At 43.0% G+C, this 16,323-nt stretch overlaps 1 protein-coding gene across 1 annotated transcript in view; it reads left to right on the forward strand.

Annotated features, from left to right (window-relative positions):
* Positions 1 to 16,323, forward strand: part of DIS3 (DIS3 homolog, exosome endoribonuclease and 3'-5' exoribonuclease) — a 1,475,941-nt gene that overhangs the window by 919,720 nt on the left and 539,898 nt on the right. The gene's annotated exons all lie outside the window — the stretch shown is intronic.

Here is a 16,323-nt window from a genome sequence, read left to right on the forward strand (position 1 = left end):
GGCTACATGCTCAGAAAGCTCCTCTATGTCTCTTTTCATGTAGTCCAGGGAGGTACATCTCAGGTCATTCACACCAGCATGGACAATGACTGAGTCATGTTTGTACTTGCCTTGGAGTGACCTGAGTGCTTGTGTTATGTGGCGGATCCTAGTGCCCGACAGGCAGCTCACCGTGACCTTCTCCTTGTTCAACCTGGTGATCGGGACGTCAGTGTGCCTGACGATAAAGTCACCTATTACAAGTGTATCAGGTGTGTTGTTTAGCCTTAAGGGCTGTGACTGTTAGGCACACTGGCTTTGTGAGCTATATGTGTTGCACATGTTTTGTTTTGGGGTAGCGGTTTCTTGGGTGTTTGCTTTGGAGGTCTCTGCTGCTTAGGCAGATTTTTATTTAGAGCCTCCGAGTATGTTTTTGTGTGTTTGTGTTTGGTTTGCTGTCGTGGTAGGTCTATGTGAGACTGGAATTGTAGTGAGTGTGGTTTCCTTCTCCTCCTGACTGGTTACGCCATTACTGAGTTGAGAGAGCTTAGCCTCCAGTTTGGCTATATGGTTGCATCTTTCACATGTGTTGGAATTTGTTGGGAGGAGGAGAGGGTTGTCTGTGTACATGAGGCAGTTGTAACATTGCCTCAAGATTCCCAGATTCACCAGCTGGACCGGAGAGGAGATTTGACAACTGACCTTTGGACATGCTAGAATAGTATTGGGAATTCCTTTATAATTGAAAAAAGGCCAATGGTGAACAAGGTACTCCAGGGGAGTTTGTGAGGGTGTAGTGCTTTTAATTTTTTAGTGCTGACTTATATAATTGCTTTAGTGAGCAAGTGCCAGGTAACTTAAATGCAAAGTGTTACAGGTAACTTAAATGCAAAAACGACAAACAGTAACTTTTTTTCAAGTGAAACAAGGAAGTAAGTACAGTAAGCAATGCAGATATCACTAGGGATCCACAGAAGCACTGAAAAGCCGCGTTTTAGGTGGAATTAGCGTTTCAGGGAAATAAGCATACAAACAAAGCTAGATTCAGCAGGCCTGGATCTAGTCTGTGCTACAGCAAACAAGGTGTACCGATTTCAGTAAGAAACAGTTCAAATATGCAGGCACTATAAGCCTTTAACCAGGTATTCCCAGCTCAGAAGGGCAGAGTCCAGCCTCTCCTCCCACAAGAGTGCAGACCATAAACCTTCTTAATGTAAAATAACTGGCCTGAAGCCCAAGTGCTTAAACCAGAACTAATACACTTTTAGAATAACAGACACTGATCCCTCAATCAGCAGTTCCCAACTTAGAAGGATGTAAGCTACCTGTCCTGCCACCACAGTGCAGGCCACAAACCTTGAATCTATCTCAGTTACACTCCTCTGAATCCATCTCAGTTACAGCTACAGTTTCCTTGTCCTCCAATGTAATTGTTTTTTTCTGCACAAACATTATCAGAAAAAACTTCTGGTAGCGATTCTACCATTTCAACTACATTTTCAGCCACAGCTGAATCAGCCATGTTTTCTCAGTCTTCCTCCTGGCTGCTGCCGTGCCTGGACAGGAAACAGGAAGTCAGGATGTGTAACACACAAAGCCTTCCCCTTGACTACCAAGAGTAGGGAAAGTTCCTGGATGCCCTTGACAATTTTCCCCTAGTAGTATAAATGCCACCTCAGGTCTCCCCTGAAAAGAGGCCACTAGCCTAGCGGTACTAACCTGGTCAACAAAGAATAAATAAACTAAGCTGCACAGATGATTGTAAGGAACTTTCTAAGTTTAGAAGAGCAATTCTGCAAATATTTTCATATTTTTGGGCCTTTGTCCCCCATTATTTTAGCCTTTGTCCAGATTTCTTGCACTAAGAAGTTGAAGGGTATGCTTAAGAAGATGCATCTGGATCAAAGACTCTATTTCCAAACATAGAAAGAAATGCTAGCTTTTTTCTTTTGTTCTGGTTCTCAGATATACATTTTGTACAGCATATGTTCGGAAATACTGAGAGGATTTAATAGAGAAAGATCTAGTTTTGTAGTGAACGTTTTTGAGAACTGAAGACTTGTACCATGGAAGACAAAAGAATGCACTTGATTGGAAACACTGTTTATAACTAGTTGTCCTTATCAAATGAGCTAAGTGAATCCAGACAGAGAATATATTCCTTATGGAGACAAACTTTTGTCTATTGTAGACAATGTTCAGGAGTGATATGTCCTAATTTCTAGTCAACGTTGAGACATAGTGCTTCATAAAGTTCACAAATCATACTTGGGAATTACTATTTGTAAAGAGAGAGCATATGAAAGCATGTATTGACCTAAAATTTCAGAAAGATTGAGGAACTGATTTAAAAACTTGACATACGCAGTGATTTTTTTTAAACAAAAGACGAGAGCAAATATTACATGAACTACAGAGTATTCCATTGATAAAAGTTGAAGATGATTTACTTTATTCAAAAGGTAGTATATCTTATGGTGTAGGCTGTTCTTGCAAATATTCCGAAGTACTGCAGCTTCCTAAAACTACTGGTAATGTAAAAACTATCCTGAAATCTAATTTTGTTAGCTGCAGAATACCTGATGAAGTTGTATTTGATATGAGAAGTTTGTGAGCCAAGGATTGTGATATTGCTGAAAAGTAGGATTTCAAATATATTGTGTGTTGTCCTTTAATGCACAAAGTAAGAGCAGTTAGAAAGGTGCAAACAGCTGAAAAGCTCATGAGGGCATGTTAGAATTCAATGGTCAGATATTTGTCTGCACCTTGTTCACCTGTTTGTAGTATGGAGCTCTCACCATCGCAGTTGCTGACAGGAGTTTTCAAGCTATATGAGCTGATACTGTTGATGGCGGAAAATTAAAAGATGGTGATAGATAAGCAGCATTAACACGTATTACTATGACTAACCTACAAGAAAGTTGCCAGTGTTAATGGAAGGAGAAGAGAGTAACCGTGTATACAGATTTTGCAGCTATATATACTAGAGTCCTTTTCCAGCAACAGTAGAATGAAGATTTGTAGTTTTAAGAGTGGTTCAGATTCTTAGAGAGGATTTAATAGAGAAAGATCTAGTTTTGTAGTGAACGTTTTTGAGAACTGAAGACTTGTACCATGGAAGACAAAAGAATGCACTTGATTGGAAACACTGTTTATAACTAGTTGTCCTTATCAAATGAGCTAAGTGAATCCAGACAGAGAATATATTCCTTATGGAGACAATATATATAGAAAAAGGAGGGCGGGTGCATGAGATGCAAATGAGAAAGTTTGAGTTGGCTGTACTTTAGCTATCTTGAAATGACTGTCTGAAGCAACCAGTAATCCTACTGTCTTCTCACAGGGAAAATAATTTCCTGCTGTATCAGAAGTTCACTGTAGTGAAGAAGTAAATACCTCTCCTGTTTACTGTTCCCAGTTCAGAAATCTTCTCAATATAATACTATAAAAAGAATAGCAACTGCACAGCCTAAAGGAAAAATATAAGGGAATATGTGGGCAGTATGCATACATTTTTATTTAATATTTGATTACTGGGAAAGTCCAACTGGGTAGGAGCCCATTTTCAGCGGAGGTCCAGGGTGAAAACCTCCAAAGTGTTACAAAGCATTGTAAGATTAATGACTTTACAGTCTTTAAAAATAATACAAAAAGCAAATAAAGTCTATACCAAATTACAGTATGAAAACATTGGTTAAGAGTAGATACAAGTTAGTTATATTTTAGCCAGTTTATAGAGAAGCTAAAGGTAGTTTAGTGTAATACAAACAGGAAGTGCAATACGAAGTGAGAGAAAAGCAGGCTTATGATATATTTAGAGCAAATGCTGGGAGAGAGAAATTGATGAAAGGAAGTGAGTGAAGAAGGGATAGTAAGGAGATTTAAGGTATGACTAGATATTTGTCTGCATTTAGGGATGTAATTTACCTTGGCGTTGAAAAAGAACAGACAGGTTTTGGCTAGGAAGATATTCAGAATGGTTTTGAAGGACGTGCGGGTGAATAATAAAATGATGCATAGAGATAAGGAGTTCTAAACCTTATCAGCATGGTACGAGTACAGACAGTGCCCTGCAGGTGGATACACAGGAGTTTTTGGTCATTAGATCGTAATAACCAACTATTTTATTTATTTTACATTTGTTTACCGGGATAGTCCGTCTGGGTGTGAGCCCATTTTCAGCGGAGGCCCGGGGGGAAAAGCTCCAATAAAACAAGAACAACACTGACGTGTACAGTATCAGTTTTACATTGAATTTAACAGAAATATCTAGAGACAATAAAGAAATTACAGTATACAAAGGAGAAAATTATTAAAATATGGTAAAGTCATATATATATATATATATATATATATATATATATATATATATATATTTTTTTTTTTTTTTTTTTTTTTTTTTTTTTGAGGGCAGGGGACCATCTTTAGTTGAACATTTGAGTATACTTTAATACGTGTATATATGTATACCCTTACAAAAAAAAATAAAGAATTTATCAAATTATACTCTTATTGTAGGTAGCTGATAGGTGGTGTTAACAAGTAGGAGTGGTGTATACATGGAGACTATAAATTTTAGGAGATGAAATTTGATGTGGGCTTATGTGGTATTAGCCTGGCTTGGTGCAGGAGCAGAGCCCGTTGTTAGTGAGGTGGTCTTTGAGCAGAGTTTTGAATTGGTGTAGGTTGGTAGCATTTAGGATGTGTTGAGGGATTGAGTTCCAAAGTTTAGAAATGTGGTGGGAGTAGAGGGTGTCCCAGGCTTTGTTGTTACTTTTGGATACTTGGAGGAGTGTTTTGTGCGAGGATCGGAGTTGCTGAGTATTGGTATATGGTTAGAGTAATAATTGTAGGGCTAGGGATCTGTTTGGCTGGTATATTAGTTGGTAAGTAGACAAGTTGGGTATAGGTTAGTTGTGGGAATTCTAGCCAATTAATTTGTTTGGCAGAGCAGTGGTGGGGCCTATATGGGGACCTAGTGGCAAACTTGGCTATTTTATTGTAGGCTGATTCAAGTTTGGTAAGGTCAGTTTTGTTAAGGTTTGTAATGATGGGAGAAGCTTAGAGAACAGTAGATAAGAGATGAGTCCTGGCAATGCGTAGTCTAAAATGGCTAGTTAGGAAAGGATTAATTTGGTAAAGAGAGCCTAGTTTGATGTGTTTTTTTAATGGCTTGAGAGAGGTGTAGGTCGAATTTTAATTTGCTATCAATTGTGACACCTAGTAATTTGGTATGTGAGCTGGTATTTATAATTGTGTTGGAGGAGTGGATTTGAAAAGTGGCTGAGGGACTGGGTGTTTTGGTCGGGAGAAAGAGCATGAGTTTGGTCTTGTTTGGGTTCAGTATGAGGTTAGTGTTCGTTAGCCAGGATTCTACTTCTAGGAAGGATTGTTGTGTTATAGCCTGTAGTTGTGTCAGAGAGGGGGCGGAGCATATCGGGGTAGAGTCATCTGCATATTGGATGACAGAGGCGAGAGATGTAGATTTATGGAGTTGATTTGTGAAGATGGTAAAAAGTGGGGGGCCTAATATGGAGCCTTGTGGAACTCCAATGTTAACAGGGAGCAAAGGTGATAGCTCCTGTTGCCATCTAACAGCCTGCTGGTGTTCGGTTAGATAGCTGTGGAACCAAGCTATGGAAGAATGACTGAGATGTAATGTGGCTAGCTCTGACAGGAGTTTTTGATGTGAAACTGTGTCGAATGCATTTGAGAGATATAGAAAGATGGACGAGACGTATTTATTCAGATTTCTGTGTTCATTTATTGTGTTAGTAAAACTGAGGAGGGTGGTTATGGTGCTGTGGTGGGGGTGAAAACCATGTGTGTTTTAGGAGGTTATTGGAGAGAAGGTAGTGTAGAAGCTGGGAGTGAATACATGCTTCTAGTATTTTGGAGAGAGGTGAAAGAATGGCAGTGGGCCTGTAATTAGTAAGCTTGGTGGAGTTGCCACCTTTATGCAGTGGGGTGATAGAAGAGACTTTCCAGATTAGTGGGACATAGTTCTTGGAGATAGAGTGGTTGATGAGGATAGAAATGGGGTAGGCTATGACTTCGGAGGCAGCTATGAGGAATTCTGATGGGAGGTTGTCAGCAGCTAGGCTGGTGGGCTTGAACTTACTGAGTATTTTTTTATGGTATGGGTTGGGACGGGGTTAAAGGAGAAGGAGTTTACACCCTCATCGTTGGCTGTGGGGATTGTAGTAGTGATGTTTTGGTCATAGTCAGTAAGTGAGTGAATTGTGTTTATGAAAAATAAATTGAATTGTGTTGCAATATTATTTGATGGGGGTGTGGTAGGATTGGGGGTGGACGTACTACCAAGTTGCAGGTGTTTGTTTATAGTGGCCCAGAATTTTTGGGGGTTGTTTTTGTTACTTTGCTTTGCATTGATGTAGTAGGCTTTTTTATCTGGAATTTGGCTTTATTCCTACGTTGCTTGAAAAGTTAGTTAGCCAGTGTTCCCATGCATTGTCCCTTTCTTTTAATAGGTCTTTGGTGTTGTTTCTAAGCCAGGGTGTGTGGTGATGTTTTATTCTAGCTGTTCTGCAGGGGGCCATGCTGTTTAGGATGTTGAGAAGGTGGTGTTAGTGTTGAACTAGGAACATAGTTGTGTAAAATGCTTAGTGCTGGCCAAGTAGATGGATTTTCAGTAATTTTACAGGTGTAAGAAGCTGTGTATATATTGGTTGATGGAGTAGATCTAACCGAGTTAGGCTTTTTGTGCTATACAGTGGTGGGTTGTGAAAGGGGAATTTGCTGTAAATCTAGCAGCTTTGTTATAACATTGTTTAAGTTTCGATTTTTGTTGATGCCTGAAGGTTGGTAAGGATGTGAGCACCATAAAGAAGTGTGGGGAGAAGATAAGTAGTGGCAAGTGTAGCTTTACTTACATGAGTGAGAAAGGTTTTGCCTCTGTAAGATGTCCCTAGTTTTTGATGATTTTTTTTAATGCAATTTTGTATATGCGGGTCGAATTTAAGATGATTTTCCACTATCATCCCTTATTTGCTATGAGAAGTGATTTCAGCGGTTGTATTATCAAGAGAGGACTTTACATTTTGTTTTCTTATGGGAGAGGGATTCTGGGATAAGTAGTAGTTTGTTTTTTAGGGTTGAGCATGAGTTGGGAGTTACAAGCCATGTTTCAGTCCTGTTAAAGCTTTTGGAGTAATTTTTTGGAGGTGTGCCATGTCAGATGTGCAAATGAATGTGGAGTCATCTGCGTACTGCCTGTTGAATGGATGTGTGAAGGGTGTTAGGTGAGAATATAAGAGGAGGGCTCCAAGGATAAGAGCCTTGTGGTACACTGGCAGTGGCTGGTAGGTATGAAGAGAGAAAGTGGAGTGTCGTTTTACTGACTGGATAACTATTGCATTCCAAGTGTATTGCTAGTTCATAGTGTTTTTTTTTCACAATACGTATTGTAGGCCATAGAAGGGTGGGTTGAGAGAGACCTAATGAAGACAATTGAAGTAGAAGTTTGCTGTGACAAATTGTGTCAAAGGCTTTAGCTAAGTCTACAAACAAGGAGGAGACTTATTTGCCACTATCTGTAGCTTTCGTGGCAGTTTAAGAAGGTTCTTGTGAAAGGACTATTTTTTGATAACTACAGAGCACAAAAATATTTAGCAATATGGCTTGGGCAATAGAAAGTTGAAAGAATTATCTGAAGTAGGAGATTCATTTGTCTGCAACCTGTGGGTTATGGATCCGATATCGGATCCGAACCGGCATGGTTTACCAGCTATGGATCCAAGCTCTCAGCTCCTCCCCTCACCCATAATGCCCTGCTCTACCCTCATGACCCCAGATCTCGTTTGCCGCGCATGGTGACCAGATTGTGTTTTCTAAGCTCTCCAGCTAAGTGCAGTTTTATTACTCTTAAAGTACTAATTTTTGAAGTTTTGTGTGAAAGTTGTGTGGAAGTGTAGGTTTCCCTTTTATTTAATCATACTTTTAGTGTTTTAAAATTTAATTTTACTTATCCCTCCCCTCGCTGGTAGCGTAGTGTGTGTTTGGGCCTGTTGAGTGATTTTGTTACTTTACTTTAAGCTAGTTTAAGTAACCTTCTTTGCTTTTGGGATGTCTGAACAGCCCAAAGCTGTGTTCTCCAAGTGCACCGAGTGTGGCCATAAGCTTTCCCCGGCTGATGGCCACACTCGGTGTGTTAGATGCCTTGGGGTTGAACACCTCAATTCTGGATGTTCCATTTGTGCAGGGTTCAACCCCAGGGCATTGAAGGAGTGGAGGTCCAAGCTTGTCTTGGCGGGTCTTTTGCTACCGAACTTGGCTCCGGCCTCCGCTCCTTCGGGGGTAACCGTTTCTATGGTTGTCTCCTCTCCGACTCCCCCTCCTCCTCCTGGGACTCAACCTCCCTGTAGTGGTTCGGAGGAGAGGGAAGCTAGAAAGAAGGACCGGAGGGAGAAGCACCATAAGCGGCGGGCCGAGACCTCTGTTTCGGCCCCGCCAGCCAAGCGGGCTTCTCCTTCGACCTCCTTGTCTGCTGGCTCTCCCCCTTCTCGGCTCCGGTCTCCAGTGTGTTTTTCACCGGGACCTGAGGAGGAGGAGACCCGATCTCCCTCGAGGCTATCGAGGAGGCACTCAAGGCCTACCTCGGTAGCCTCGTCGAGATCAACTTATAGCCTGTCAGACGCTGATCTGGACCGGATGATGAGAAGGTTCATCCAGGCCCAGATGCAGATGGGAGTGCTCTTGCCTCCCCTCCCTCTGGAGGGGAGCTCGACCCCTTTTTTCAAGCCAATTGCTCCTTTTCCGACCCGCTACCCGGGTTCGGAGCAGTTGGAGCCGAGCAGCCGGGCGGGGTGGGTCGGCACCGATAGTACTTGGTACTTCGGATCCGACCCTGCCCTCGAGTGCTTCGGATCCGACCTCTCGAGCCTGGATCCGAGCTTCGGATCCGGGGGGATCAGTGCTCCTTCGGCGCCGTCTGTGTCAGAGCGCACTGTCCCTTCGGATCCGAGCGCTTCGGCGCCGGCTCCGATCCACTCCTCAGATCCGAGGGGGAGCCGATTGTCGGATCCTTTGGTCGAGGTCGGCTCCCCTTCGGCTTTTGATGTAGTGGAGAGGGCCCTGTTGAGGGTCTCCGGACCCCGGCACTTGCTTGGCTCCGTCCCGCTCCCTCTGCACTGGGTCAGGCTTCCACCATCCGGCCCTTGGGACAGCCCGCTCCTGTGCCCCAAGCTGTTCCCCTGGAACAGGTTACTGTTTGCGAGGAGTCCTCTGACAGCCCCCCGGAGGATGTTCCCCGCAAACATACGTGCAAAAGGAGGCACATAGACTCCCCCGAGTCTCTCACAGAAGACACGGATTTGGAGGAAGGGGAAGGCTCCCCACGGTCACCCCCCGAGGATGTCTCATTTGGAGACATCATGGAAATGCTCCGCATAAGGGGGGGGTGGTCTGCCCCAAGTCTTCCTCGGACGAGTCCGTGTTCTTGGAGGCATTTGAAGCGGGCCCGTCTACCTCTTGGGTGTCCCCTCCTGCCGACCCCCTGGTGGACCTCATTACCACCAGGGCGTGGAAGGATCCGGACACCGTGGAGCCAATCCCTAAAAGGCCCGACCGTATTCTCAGTCCCCCGGCTGACCGTGCCCATTGGAGTAAGGGGCCTCCGGTAGATGCCATGTTGACGGCGGCCACCAAGAGGGAACTTGCTCAGGAGAGTCCCTCAGTCCATCCCCCGAGCAAGGAGTCTCGGATGATGGACCGCTTGGGGAAGCGGATGTTTAGTTCAGTGACCTTCTCTGTAAGGGCGCTGAACTATCTGGCACATGTGATTAGGATGCAGCGCGACCTTATTAAAGAATACGCTGCATCCCCCCCAGAGTCCATGTCGGAGGAGGACAAAGTGCTGCACTCCACCCGCATGGCCACTCTCAGGTCCGTCACCAATACCTCTATGCGGCTACTCTCCCATGCTACGGAAGGCGCCGCTAGAGCCACAGGGGCAGGCCTAGTTACTGGACGTCAGGCCTGGCTCCGTCATTGCAATTTCTCAGAGCCCTTCAAGGCGTCATTTGCGAACGCCCCCTTCGATGGTTCTGCCCTCTTTGGCAAAACTGTTCGCGACACTTTGACCCAGAGCGAGAAGGAAGGGAAGAAGCTGTCTGCCGTCGGAATCCGCTTCTCTGCACCCCAGAGGCCCTATTCTAGGAACCAAAAGGGTCAGAAGAAAAAGAAAAATAACCAGTGATCCTGTAGCAATATTAAAGCTGTTTTGGAAACTTTATGGACATGTGTATAAAGATTTAGAGTGGAGAACAAGGAAAATACACATGTAAATAGTTATGGAAGACAGTTATGCTAAGGCTACAAGAAAATGAGTCAAAAGATTTAATAGCTAAGATGGGAAGAAATGTATAATCAAGCAATGGGGGAAGTTTCTAGGAACAGATGGTATTTTGTGTGGAAATTTGGAAGTTATGAGGGAAGTCATCTTCAAAGATTTGGACGGCTTTGTTCATCACTGTTTTAAATCGAGGAAAAATGGACATTTGCAAGAAAGCGTTTATGTTCGTATTAATCAAAGAGGGTAAAAGCCCTTCAGATCTGGATTTATATACACCTAATTTGACTTTTAAACCATGGTTATACAATGTTTATATTGGCTAAAATAGTGGCAAAGATGTTACAAGTGTTGATACTTACAGATGAATGTGTTTTTTTGGAAGAGTTCCATGGCAGGATAATAGGGTTAAGGAAGGATATGTCATAGTGGAACAAAGTTAGTAATTGAGGTGCAAGGGTTCCTGCCTGACAAGCTGTGTTTGAAGAGAAGAAACAGGCAGGGATGTCCTGTCTCCCCTTTATTATTTGCTTTATATTTACAGCAGTTAGCAGATAATATAAGGGATTCACAAATACAGACATACAACTGGTGGTTTAATCAGGAAACGTTAGTTTTATTTGCACATGATATTTTCTACAAAAATCCAGAAAAGGACATTTCAGTATTGTGGAACATTTCAAGACAGTTCCATGTCTTTTCTGGATGTAAAGTAAATGAAGATAAAACAAAATCAATAATGATAAACCATGCACCCACAAATGAATTGATTTAGTAATACCCATACTTATGAAGACCTAATAAGCAGAAGTTTTCAAGTATATGGATTTAAAAGGATTCTGTTATGGCAGCCAACGATATGAAGGAAAAGAATAAATAGAAGAAAATATAAAAATGGGAAGAAAGTCCAAGATTTTGATTAGTAAGATACAAGTGGTGAAAATATTTTTAGACCTTTTAGTGTTAGTGATTTTCTGATGTTTCCATATCTTACCTTTGCATCACAGCATGTGATGAAATAACTGCCAGACGGCACCTTTACCCATTAGGGAGTATTTTCTTCTATTTTAATGAGAGAAACACTTAAAATTACTGAGGAAATACAGTAGACTTTAATTTTAGAGGCATCAGTGCAGGAGGAAAAATGTGAGTTGCATGCACAGACTTTAATGGCTGCAGCGCCATGCACACATAGATGTGCCCCGTTAGTCCATGGATGCAACACACATTACTCCTAGGTAATGTCACAATAGTAAATACTAACTTTATTTCAAGCAGAAATTTGTAAATCAAAGTGGGAAAGGATGATGTTGATTTAACTGGGGGCTGAGTTTGAGAGAAAGTGACTAGGATTTTGGATGTAATCCCATAAGGAAAATAACTGCAGTCGTACAGAATATTATATTCATGAAGCAGCAGAAAGCTTTGTAAGAACTAAGGTAGCACAGAAAATAAGAAAGAACATTTTACTAATAGGGATGTGTGCGAGTAGGGATATAGAAAATGGGCAAGAGGAGGGCTAGAATTTACTGGGAAAAATTAGCAAAGAAACTAAGACTTGGAGATCAAATTACTCTAGAGGGAGAGGTATTAAAGTGGGATGAGGCTAAGTAAGACTGTGGACTGCGAGCTAGAGATTGTTTTACCTATCGAGGTTTGATATGCACAGAGAAAGGGGCAATGCAGTTCTAAGTGAAACAGCAGTTTTGGTAGTTTTATATGTTTAAAACAGAAAATGCTGTTAAAAAGGAGCAATCAGTAGCAGTTGTCATGCAGTAATTACTGTAAGGATTAGAAGAGATTAGGAAAAAATTAGGAGAAGAGAAGGGCAAATTACAAATGAACAGTGGGAAGAAATCTTTGACTCACATGTTGCACACACTGTGAGTGTACAGAGGGAACTTTGTTATTCTGACATAATGTTTCCTTTTATAAAAGACCCACAGTTCGTCTCCTTTGCTAAAGAGTTGGGAAGTTGAAGGAGCTTAAAAGACATTGTTGGTATATTACTAGTTTAAAGTGTTATCTGAAGTAGGAAGTTCATTTGTCAGCAACCTGTGGGTCTTGGATCCGATATCGCATCCGAGCTGGCAACTTGTTTCATGCTAATGGATCCGAGCTCCTAGCTCCTCCCTTCACCCATAATCCCCTGCTAACCCTCCATGACCTCGGATCTAGTTTGCCGCGCTTGTGGATGGCTGGATCCCCTTGAGCTCGTCAGCTAAGTGGAATTTTACTGCATTTTACTGTATTTTTCCTGTCAAAATTTTTCTTTTTTAGTTAAATTAAATAAGAAAAAGTGTGCAAGTGTTGGGTTCCCTTATTATTTTTTAATTTAATTAGTTCCCCCTCCCTTCGCTGGTCGTTAGTGTGTGCGTGTGTGTTGTGTTTCTTTTTGGGGCCTGTGTGTGTGTGTAGTTGTTTTTTCTTTAAAAAATGTCTGAGGCCCCAAAAGCCATATTTTCTAAATGTACCGAGTGTGGCCATAAGCTCTCCCCGGCTGATGGCCACACTGGTCGTGCCTTGGGGTTAAACACCTTACCTCAGGCTGTACCATCTGTGCAGCGTTCAACCCCAGGGCACTGAAAGAGCGGAGGTCAAAGCTGGTCCTTGCGGGACTTTTACCCCCGGATTCGGCTTCGGCCTCCGCTGCTCCCGTGGCTCCACCGCAGCATGTGGTTGCTGCCACTCCTGCCCCCCTGCCTCCGTCCGGGACTCAAACTCCCGCTAAAGTGTCGGAGGACAGGGAGGCCAGGAGGGAGAAACGGAGGGAGAAGCACCACAAGCGGCGGGCGAGACCTCCGTTTCGGCCCCGCCAGCTAAACGGGCTTCTCCCTCCACTGCTTCTAGGTCTCCTCCTCGGCTCCGATCCCCTTGTTTCTCCCCGGGGCCTGAGGAGGAGGAGACCCGATCTCCATCGAGGTCATTGAGGCGGCATTCCAGGCCTGCCTCGGTGGCCTCTTCGAGATCTACTTTTAGTATATCCGATGCAGACTTGGACCGGATGATGCGAAGATTCATCCAGGTCCAGCTGCAGATGGGAGTGCTCTTGCCCCCCCCCCCTTTTTCCATCCTATTGCTCCTTCTCCAACCCGCTATCCGGGTTCTGAGCGTTCGGAGCCAAGCAGCGTTGGAGCCGGGGGTGGGTCGGCGCCGACAGTACTTGGTACTTCGGACCCGACCCTGCCCTCGAGCCTGTCGGATCTGACCTCTTGGAGCCGTGGTCCGAGCTTCGGATCCGGTGGATTCAGTTTGCCTTCGGCTCCATCCAGGTCGAAGCCCACTGGTCCCTCGGATCTGATGGTCTCGGCGCTGGCTCCGATCCTTTCATCGGATCCGAGTGGGAGCCGACTTTCGGATCAATAGAGAGTGGCTCTCCCTCGGCCTTCAATGTTGTGGAGAGGGCTCTGTTGAGAGCATCCGGACCCCCGGTCCTTGCTCCTCCCTGCACTCCCTCTCTTCTGGGCCAGGCTTCCATCACCCGGCCAAAGGGACAGCCTACTTCAAAGTCACAGATGGTTCCATTGGAACAAGATGTTGCTGGCGAGGCCTCCTCGGACAGCCCCCCCGAGGAAGTTCCTCACAAGCATAAGTGCAAAAGGAGGCACGTGGACTCCCCTGAGTTGACAGTTTTTAGTATTTTTGACAGTTTTGGTGATGGGTAGAAGCAGCCTCATGGTGGATTGTATTGATAGCCACAGTGGAAGCTCTGATGTTCTGTGTTGCTGTTAGTTTCTGCAGTAGATGGAAAATGGTTTAATTGAAATGTAAATGACTTAACTAAATCATTGTTTGAGTTTTATAAAAAAATAAAGTAATCCTTTATGGTAGACCTGCAGGAAGCCCAGTTGAGCCCATAGGATCATAAACAATTAGCAAGATATGGTTATTATCTTGGCGCTTCAGCTAGTTATGCGTGTCCAAGGCAAAGAAGGGTAGTGTTCTTGATTTGTAAATTTTCTCATTTATGCATAGAAGAAACATTCTGATTTATGGGGCAGTATGCTACACTAAAGGAGTATTGCAGTATTAACTTCCTTCCATTGTTCTACCCAGAACTGACCAGACTGGGGGTTGGAGCCAAGGTAGAAAAGTGAAGACAGCATTTTTTAGAGCTGTGTAGAATTTGTTTAAAATACAGTAAAATAATGAATTCATTGAAAAAATTACATAGTCTTACATATTGTTTTATAAAACATTTTGTGTCACTTTTATCTGGAGATTGAAATGCTTATTGAAAAATGAGTAAATCCAAATACACTCATGCAGACTCCTCCGTGAGAAAGGACATACAACTAGAAACATCAGCCCTTCAGGAACTGTCTGAATCTAAAACTGCGGTCTTAAAAGAAATGTTACAACAGCATCAAACAAAAATCTTTGGTATGGAAAATGCCCCGAGTGACGTGAATGGTAGACTAAGAGAGAGAATCACAAAGTAACTTTACTAAAACAAAATACCTGTCTCTTAAGCAAACTAGATGGTCTGGAAAATAGAGAAAGGAGATGCAGCATAAGGATTTTTGGCTTTCCTGAAAAACTGAAGGTGAGGACTTAATTCTTTTTTGATTACCTGGATCCCTGAAGTATAACATCTTCAGAAAGGATTTTCATATGGTATTGAAACAGCCCGTAGAGCTATAGGTAAACCTATTCCCTCTTCCTCAACCTCTCCTCTGAGATCTGTTGTTATAAAACTTTTATCTTTTATTGACAAAGAACTAATATTAAAAACTGCATGGAAGAAAGTTCCCTTGAAATACAAACAAAATGTAATCAGATTTGATAATTATTCTTCAAAAACAGTGAAACTAAGAAAGAACTGCTGGCCCCTTGTGAAAACTTTTATAGAATCATAGGCTGTCGAGTCGGAGGTCATTTAAAGCCTAGCCATTTCAACCCAAGGTAATACCATAGAGGTAATAGTCAGTACTCAAGATTGCATTTAGTGATGACTGTCCATGTCCAGGAGGGTTGTGGGCACTATCCCTGGTAAGGATTTATGGTGCCCCATCCACTCATCCAGGCTGTTGAACAGTGTCATAGAGGTGCTCTGTTTCACATGAATTAGTTGCCTGTTCCAAAGACACGCCAGTCACTGGAGAATGAATCTGTCCCTCCAGCATGTCCTAATCAAGTCAGAGGCCATGTTTAGGTCCCTGGAATGGGTAGCCCTAGTCCTGTTTGATTTACGGATATGCAGCAAGTTTATTAGGTTTTGGTGTTGGATTGCTGTGCAGGCCAGGCATAAGTCTCCCCTAAGAAGTCTGTATGATACGGAGTTTAGTGACAGGGGCTGTATTCGGTCTGTGTAAGGGACATGCTGGAGCCCCTTGATGATCTTTGTTAGAAACATCTTGGGTCTGTCTAATTGCTATTTGGTTAGCACTGTACAGACCAATAGAGGCATTACACTCAATTATGAGCTGGATAAGTGCCGAGTGTGTGTGTGTGTGTGTGTGTGTGTGTGTGTGTGTGTGTGTGTGTGGGGGTTATAACTTCTTTTGCTCGCAAGGTGATGTTTTTACTAATCAAGTGTGCTATGCAGCAAGTTTTCCATACTACAGACGACACATTGTGGTTGAAGTTAAGGCTGCAGTCAAGTTGTAATCCCAGGTCCCTTATCACTTCATGGGTTCTTAGGCTGTTGTTGATTTGATAGTATGAGGGGAAATATCTTTTTGTGTAGGGAAGGATGATTTATTTCTTTGTATTCAGTTTGAGCCTGTGACTATATTTTATGCTTAACTTCATTGAATCGCATACATGGCAAGGGGAATCTTTTTCACTGTTTCACTTCCACCAAAAAATGCTTTATGTACTTCTGTTCGTTTTTGGTGCCAACTAATCAGGATTAAGCTTTTTCAAACTGCAATATATTCTTTAACCTATTTGTTCCTTACCTTGTGCTATGTAGGGTGAGCTTGCTTTGGTGTGTTTTTTCCCCTCTCTTTCTCGTTCGGCATCTTTAACTTTCGTGATGGAGATCTCCACACCTAAACAGGAAATTGCTTTTGTCTATGCTGACTACTTCC

The sequence above is a fragment of the Protopterus annectens genome, chromosome 5.part0 (assembly GCF_019279795.1).
Source record: "Protopterus annectens isolate FY-2018-M chromosome 5.part0, PAN1.0, whole genome shotgun sequence".
Classification (NCBI taxonomy): Eukaryota; Metazoa; Chordata; order Ceratodontiformes; family Protopteridae; genus Protopterus; species Protopterus annectens.